Source organism: Mobula hypostoma, chromosome 2 (assembly GCF_963921235.1).
Source record: "Mobula hypostoma chromosome 2, sMobHyp1.1, whole genome shotgun sequence".
In the NCBI taxonomy this organism is placed as follows: domain Eukaryota; kingdom Metazoa; phylum Chordata; class Chondrichthyes; order Myliobatiformes; family Myliobatidae; genus Mobula; species Mobula hypostoma.
The window spans coordinates 186798489-186807403 of NC_086098.1; positions in this window are offsets into that span (position 1 = coordinate 186798489).

Below are 8915 nucleotides of genomic sequence, written 5' to 3' on the forward strand. Positions count from 1 at the left end.
GTACCCAATTTTCACTGCTGTGTGCAAAGTTCTCATAAAAGCATACAGCAAAAGTTCAATTACAAGCTGCTTGTTCAGACTAACGTAATTCAGAGTACAAATAAGCAAACTTTGGCCAGAGAATGAAATCGACTCAGTTAACTCTTTGACAACAAATGAGTTGGCTGAGCTAAAATTTGAGGTGCAATGAAGCATTTCCATGACTTAAAAATAACAAGTCTCACTGCAAACATTGGAATGATCGGATACGCTTGCAGTGTGCTTCAAAGATTAACATGTAGGGAAGAAATTTACTCAAACTATGTTAATTGTAAATATTTATGAAATCCTCTACAAATTCCAAAGCTGCCATCATGTTTAATTTTACAGCAAGGAGTTGTGTTTCTCACAAATTACATTCTTTCTTTAATTAAATTTGGACTAGAGCATTGATTTTCCACATTTTGCCAAAGGTTTGCTTGCAACACATGCATAGGTGAAAGAACCTTCATTTTTGCACATTTTACAGCAGAGTAGTGAAACTACAGAAGTAATCTGCTAGAGTATGTTCCAAGAGTTTAGCTAAATTTTAGCCTTCTGATTAAGTTTTAAAATTGCAAAAGTAGAAATCAAGCATCTGACAAATGCAACTGTCCCCTATGATTCTATTTAAGGTCTGTTAGTCCCTCACAATTATGGAGTACTCCAACAAATATATACATTTATTAATATATTTAAAAGTAAGTTGGTATTCTTTGTAGACAAACAAACTTCAAAAAGGCAGAGGGAGAAAGTCAATAGAAAAGTTTATCCTAAATCTGAATTGCATAGCACAAAACAATTCATTTCTTTTTGAACCATATCTACTGATTAATAAATACTGAGCAGTTATGGTAGACTATGACAAATGAAAGTCCATAAAAGTTCTCATAAAGTGAAAATCATTTCCTCATTAAGCAAATAAGCAGCACTTCCAAGAGATACAAATAAAAAATTCAAACCTCAAAATTACAATAAGGGCTGGTAACAGCAGGTCCAGAAGCATCTGGCAAAATATCATTTTCATTTTTCTAACTCAAACTTTCATCTGCCTTTTCTCCTCTAGCTGTTGACAGATCTATTATATATTTGTAGCATTTTCTGGGTGGTTTTTTAAGGTGTATTTGGTTTCCATCAAAGCTATTTGGCTGCACTCACATATCAAAAATGTTTTCCTGAATTTTGTCTAGTAGGTGCTTCAATTCCAGTCTGTTTTAGTTAGAACAGAGTCCTCTGACCTCAGTTTATGTAATACAAGTATGTTCATATGTTCTTTTAAACTATATGTTTAAATAAAATTTTCAGTTTTATACACAGACTCCATGTTAGGGCATATTCTGGAGTAATGATATATAGCAAATACTAATTTTAACAGCCCCCAGCCTTCAAACTTGAATGTGGATTGTAGAATACATTTAAAATGCATCTCTGAACAATGGTTTTCCTGGAGCTGCATTTTGGGGTTGATTGAAAACAAAGAAACTCAAGTTGACTGCAGATGGCCTCCTCTACTGCCATGATGAGGCTAAACTCAGGTTGGAGGAGCAACACCTCATACACCGTCTAGGTAGCCTCCAGCCCCTTGGTATGAACATAGAATTCTCCAACTTCTGGTAATTCCCTCTCCCTCCCTTCCCCTATCCTTATGTCACTCTGCCCCCTCCCCCAGCTGCCTATCACCTCCCTCATGGTTCCGCCTCCTTCTACTACCCATTGTGTTTTCCCCTATTCCTTCTTCACCTTTCCTGCCTATCACCTCCCTTCTTCCCCTCCCCCACCCCTTTATCTTTCCCCTTACTGGTTTTTCACCTGGAACCTACCAGCCTTCTCCTTCCCACCCTCCTCCCACCTTCTTTATAGGGACTCTGCCCCTTCCCTCTACAGTCCTGACAAAGGGTTCCGGCCCGAAATGTTGACTGATCGTCTCCACAGATGCTGCCCGACCTGCTGAGTTCCTCCGGCTTGTTGTGAGAGATACCTGCATATGCATGAATGCAACCAGGAACAGTGGGAATTAACATTCACTTTGGGTCTCTGGAATGTGGATGTGAAGATGGAGGTGTTTGAAAACTATATGTAATTCAAAGAAAGCATTGCAGATACATTGTAACTATAGAATTGTCCTGCTGTTACCTTTGATCTTTAGCATATGAAATGTCATGTAATATTGGGTTAGGCAGGCCTCTTGTTCCAAGAGTGTATCGAATATAATGCCTGCTGCTCATTTTGCTGAATAAAAGCTTCTATATCCATTAGCTTCAGTGTCTCTCCAGTAACTTTGTTCACAGTCATAACACTCTGGACATCCTATAGCACCTTAGGATCAATAGAGTACCTTTTGAAGTGAAGCAGTATAGGAAATGCAGCAGCCTTATTGTGCACAGCAAGCTCCCACAAACTGCATTGTAACAATCAGCTATTTTGGGATTATTTCTAAGTGATGTCAGTTAAGGGGTAAATTCACTCCTTTATTATTACATTTGTGAGAAGAAAGTGGCATCTTGGGCAATGTTATTTATGAGCATTGTTGGCTTTCCATAAACATAAACAGGAATTGACCAGATACAGAATGTTATCTACAAGGGCTACAAGATAATAATTTTGAGGCATCCGTTAGTCTTACGAGACCATGGATCTGTGCCTGGAAAGTCTTCACTCTCCAGGGCGCAGGCCTGGGCAAGGTTGTATGGGAGACCAGCAGTTGCCCATGCTGCAAGTCTCCCCTCTCCACACCACCAATGATGTCCAAGGGAAGGGCATTAGGACCCATACAGTTTGGCACCAGTGTCATCGCAGAGCAATGTGTGATTAAGTACCTTGCTCAAGGACACAACACATTCCCTCGGCTGGGGCTCAAACTCACGACCTTCAGGTAGCTAGTCCAATGCCTTAACCACTTGGCCACGTGCTCACACAGATAGTAATTAAGACCATTTCATCAACAGAAATAGTTTCCACTCTTTATTGCACAGCTGGTTGTCGATCATGAGAAGAATTTATTAAAGGTTAAATGAGATGCTTCCTGGCAGTCCTGATGGCATCTCCATCCTGAGGGAGTACAGAAAGCTGGAGACTTGCAGCAGCCAGTATTGTCTGGATGGATGGATTATCAGGGACAAGGCTTTTGACTGATATTCATCATCAATGCTGGTTATTAATTCTATGTGTATAGTTTGTATGTTCTCATTGTGACTGCTGGGTTTCCTCTGGGTACTCTGGGTACAATATACTGGTTGGTAGGTTAATTAGACACTGAAAATTCTCCGTACTCTGTGAACATGTGGTAGAACAATGAAACAATTAATGGGAGTGTAGGAAGAATAAAAGTGGATTATTGTGAGGTAAGTGTGAATGAATTCTTGACATTCAGTGTGGACTCCATAGGCCAAAGAGCCCATTTCCATGTTGTGAGTTTATAATTTCAATAAATTGATAAAACATGACTTCCTTTTCACAGAACAATTTTTATTTTGCCTGATTGCATCTTATTTTTTCTAAATGTCATGTTGTACCATCTTTAGTAATAACTTCTGGCACTTGCTGAGTACCAGATGCTAAGCTAACTGGACTGTGGTTTCATTTTTTCTATCTGTCTTCTTTTTTGAATAGAGGAGTTACATTTGTTATTTTAGTTATCAATATAAATTAACCTTCTCAAGCCTGAAATTTTGCAAAATTAAGATCAATGCAATAACTGTCCCACCAAACACTTCTCTTAAGAAGGAAAAAGTTATTCAGGGTTGGAAGATTTTTCAGTCTGCGGTTTCAACAATCTGCCCTGGTGATTAGTACCATTATCCTGGTGATCACAATTCTCCTTGACCCCTTCCAATTCAGAATTTACAATTACTTCTGGGATAGGGAGATGCATACAAGACAAGTCATTTAACACTTCTGTCATTTCTTGTTTAATTCTCCACATTCACTTTCTCTGCGACTAATGCACACGTTGTTAATTCTTTTATATAATAAGAAATAATCTTGGTAATGATGCCCACAAGAATTAGCCAGTTCAATTGCTTCATAAATGGCCTTCTGGGCAATAAATCTGCCAACCTCATCGTGTGGCTTAATTTGATTTCAGGTGTGACATGCCCCATGTAGTTGATTCTTTCAAATAAAGTCCTCTGAAGTGGCTGCCAACATCATCTTTGCAAGTGACTAATCAACAAATGGTAGTGACAAGCAAATCTTGAGAAATCAATAATTTTAAACAATTGCAGCTGTGCTTTCAGTCACCTTTCTCTAAAATCTCTTCAAAATCATCTAATCTCCATCTTCTTCTTTCAGACATATACTCAGTGGCCACTTCATTAGATACATCTGTACGTCTGCTCATTAATGCAAATATCTAATCAGTCAATCATGTGACAGCAGCTCAGTGCATAATAGCATGCACACATGGTCAAGACATTCAGTTGTTGGTCAGACAAAACATCAGAATGGGGAAGAAATATAATCCAAGTGACCGTGGAATGATTGTTGGTGCAGACGGAGTCGTCTGAGTATCTCAGAAAGTGCTGATCTCCTAGGATTTTCATGCACAACAGTCTCCAGCATTTACAGGGAACATCTTCTGGTCAAGATGGTGTCTGCATACAATGCTCCTTCAGTTGACATCTTCTGGATAGATCATGAAACTCTATATTTCTCTTCTTTTATGTCTTTTACATTTGTTTTTCAACTTGAATGGCATTCTGGAACTGCTGGAGCCTGTGATTTGCAGTTTAGATAGATAGATAGATATATTTTATTAATCCCAAGGGAAATTCGGTTTCATTGGAGATTGTTCATATGCTTCAGCATTCTGCAGTCTCCGAGAGGATTCCAGGAGATAGAGGTAGCGTGTACGAACCTCGTGGCATGAAGTCTGCAGGACACCTGTGGGTTGTAAGGCAATATTCAACTCCATTTTTCTGGTTAAAGCTTCCATTGATCGCCAATTAAAGTGACGAGGGAGATTGAAACACCGAGGCGAATGCAGAAGGTGAGCGCTAATTGATCACTAATGGCATCGCTCTGCTACCAAGAGAGGAGACTGCCTTCTGATTGCTGGTGGGATTGCTCTGTTACAGAGAGGGGAGACTTCCTTCTGATCGCTGGTGGGATCGCTCCGCTGTAGCAGAGGGAAAGGCTTGCCTCTGTGCCCGGGGAATGTTACCCAGGTTTTCTGCATTTTGGATATGGACAAGACGAAAAACAAATGTAACAAACATTTTATGGTTTTTACAGGTATATTCCGTGTTTTTTACTTGATCTTTCGTGTTTTTTTGTGTGCAGAGGAGGGGAATTTGGGGGTCATTGTGGCTGTTCCCATTTTTGTTCATTTTTTTGGGTGGGGAGAAGAGATTTGGGGGCTGATGACCAGGCTTTCTTGGTTTCATGTCTATCTGAAGAAGAAGAATTTCATAGTTGCGTACTTTAATAATAAATTAAACTTTGTAACTTTGAATGGTGCGAGAAACAAACAGAAAATCCTGTGAGTGGCAGTTCTGTGGGTGAAAGCACCTTGTTAATGTGAGATATCAGAGGAGCATCGCCAAAATGGTTGAAGCTGACAGGCCAATTTTGATGGTATCAGAAGGAATCAGGCAAGCGTGGCTTGGGACAGGTTGTTTTCAAGCAAAGATATTTTTGGTAAGTGGGTGGCCTTCAAAAGTGAAATCTTGAGAATATGGAGTTTGTAATTGCCTGTGAGAATAAAAGGTAAGGATAACAATCAAGCTTGGTTTTCAAGAGATATTGAGATCCTGGTTAGAAAGAGAAAGGAGGTGCATAGCGGTATAGGCAGGAAGGAGCAAATGAAGTACTTGAGAAGTACAAGAAATGCAAGAAAACACTTTAGAAGGATCTCAGGAGGTCTAAAGGAAGGCATGAGTTTGCTCCAGCTGGCAAGGTGAAGGAGAATCCCAAGGGCTTCTAAAGATATATTAAGAGAAAAAGGAACAAAAATGGGCCTCTGGAAGATTAGTCAAGGATCTTGGTCAAGAAAGGCCTGTAACCTGGCATTCTAGATGAGGTAGGAAATTGAATTATACATTAGCTTTGTGGGAGAAGACAGAGACTGGGAGTAGATGGCTACCTCTCTGACTGGAGGCCTGTGACTAGTATAGTGCCACAAGGATCGTTGCGGTGTCCATTGCTGTTTGTCACCTGTATCAATGATCTAGATAATAATGCAGTAAACTGGATCAGCAAATTTGTGGATGACACCAAGTTTGGAAGTGCAGTGGACAGCGAGGAAGGCTATCATGACTTGCAGTGGGATCTGGAGCAGCTGGAAAAATAGGCTGAATAATGGCAGATGGAATTTAATGCAGACAAGTGCAATGTGTTGGACTTTGGCAGGACCAATCAAGGTAAGTCTTGCACAGTGAATGGTAGGGCATTGAGGAGTGCAGTAGAACAAAGATCTGAGTATACAGGTCCATAATTCATAGAGAGTGGTATTACAGGTAGATAGGGGCTTAAAAATCTTGCAGCACATTGTCCTTCATAGCATTGAGTGTAGGAGTTGGGATGCTATGAAGTTGTACAAGACTTTGGCAAGGCCAAATTTGGAGTATTGTGGGCAGTTTTGGTCACCTGCCTACAGGAGAAATGCAAATAAGATTGAAAGACTATGGAGAAAATTTACAAGGAAGTTGGGAAGATGGAATAGGTTAGAACTTTATTCCCTAGAATGTAGAAGAATGAGAGGGGATTTGATAGAAGTATATAAAAATAATGAGGGGTATAGATAGGATAAATTAAAGCAGACTTTTTCCACTGAGGTCGTTTGAGACTACAACTAGAGGTCGTGGGTTAAGCGTGCAAGGTGAAATGTTTAAGGGCAACATGAGGAGAAACTTCTTCACTCAGTGTGGAACGAGCTGCCAGTGGATGTGATTTCGATTTCAACATTTAAGAGAAGTTTGGATCGGTACATGCATGGGAGGAGCAGGGAGGGCTATGGTATGGGTACAGATTGATAGGACTAAGCAGTTTAAATATCTCAGCACAGACTAGATGGTTAGAAGGGCCTGTTATGTGCTGTAGATTTCTATGATTCGAAGACCACTAACGCACATTCAGTGGCTACTTTATTAGGTACAAGTAGTACCTAATAAAGTGGCCACTGAGTGTATATTAAAATTAAAATTTGTCTGTTCAAATAAGATTGTGATAATTTAGTATCTCTTTCTCTGTTTTGCCCCTTTTTTGTAATACTCATGTGAAACTCCTTGGAATATTTATGATGCTCTATAAATGAATTTCACTGAAACTGTTAACAAAGATGTTGTGACTTCAAAGTTCAAACTATCCTCAAAATCAAGTACACACACTTATTGCACAAAGGAGTTAATACCAATTCAAGCCTTCACTTGAAAGGACATGAATTATTTCATCAGGATATGTAGAAGGGAATTCAATCCTAATCTTAAATTCATCTATTTTTATATAATATTTCCATTAAAAATGCCTGTGAACACAGTTATGTTGCCCAAGAAAACGTCATACTGTAACTAAAGCTTCCCCACAATGATGACACTTCGGTACGTCAGATTGTTTGGGATGGGGAGGGGGCTGAGAAATGGTGTGAATGGAAACAAATTGTCCAAATAGACAGTTCTCATTATGAGTACAGATCTAGGAGCTTTAATGGGAAAACCATTGGCTCTAAGGGTTCTTCAGAAACAAGGATTATTTTTAAAGAAAAGTTAGATATAGGAGAAGCGTAGATTGGGCTCAAGACGAGCTGACTGAAGGAGCGGCCAGTAAAAAGCTGGTTAATTTCTAATTGCAGAAATATATCTCTGAAGCTGGAGACAGATGGAACAATGATAAAAGCAGTATAACTGTGACATCTTTTCTGCAAATCTAGTTATAGATCAATGCCTCTAGAGCACTGCAACCACATAGATATTATGAGAAAAATACAGCTGTGTATCTAACACAGACAGTGGCGAAGAAGCAGATGCAATTTTATAAAAATGGACAATTGAGAATAAACTACTTTCCTAAAATGGCAAAATCTGGCATGCCCATGAACTAAAACGTTTTGAGCACAAGTTACAACAGCAGGAAAGAAATCCTGACCTGCTCTGACTCACAGCTTCTCAAATAAATATGCCAATTGCTCCCATTTTGTGTGTGGTTTTGTGGTGCAGAATAATGTTTATTCAGTCCTCGATCCATCCTGTCTAAAAGATCCAGGACTTTTTTTTTAATTGAGAAAGAGAAGCTCATGGGATTTTCCAGAGGGAAATCTGGAAAGTTTGATCTCTATAGCATGCATAGGAACACGTGAAATAGATACAGAAACAGACAGTTTGGCCCCTTCTTCCTGCTCCGACCTTTAATAGGGTCATAGCAAATCCGGTGCCACTATTCTGTATTAACTTCATGTGCTTTGATTAGCTTAGAACAGTGCCTCTACCTAGGAGGTCAAAACAAAAATTCAAAATGAAAACAGAAGCTGTAGCAAATGGAACTCATAGATCAGGCAGCATCTATGGAGAGGAATACAGAGCCAACATTTTGGGCAGAGTCTTAGCCCGAAATGTTGACTCTTTATTCCGCTCCATAGATGCTGCCTGATTTACTGAGTTCCCCCAGCATTTTGTGCATGTTATTCTGGATTTCCAGCATCTGCAGAATCTCTTGTGTTTATGATTAGCTTTTGTAAATGCTTGGAATGTTGGTAGAATGTAGAAGCAGAGTTGTAGACTTTTGATCAGAACTTAAATCTACATATTCATTCACACCCACTTGGGCTATTTCCCACTATTACTTCTGTGTTTTTAAATTTCAGTGGCCCAATTCTCCAGATTCTCACCCAAAATCCTTACGTTTTGCTTCAAGTTGACTTCAGAAACATCTTAAAAAATTGACAACTTTCTTTTTCTTTGGATACT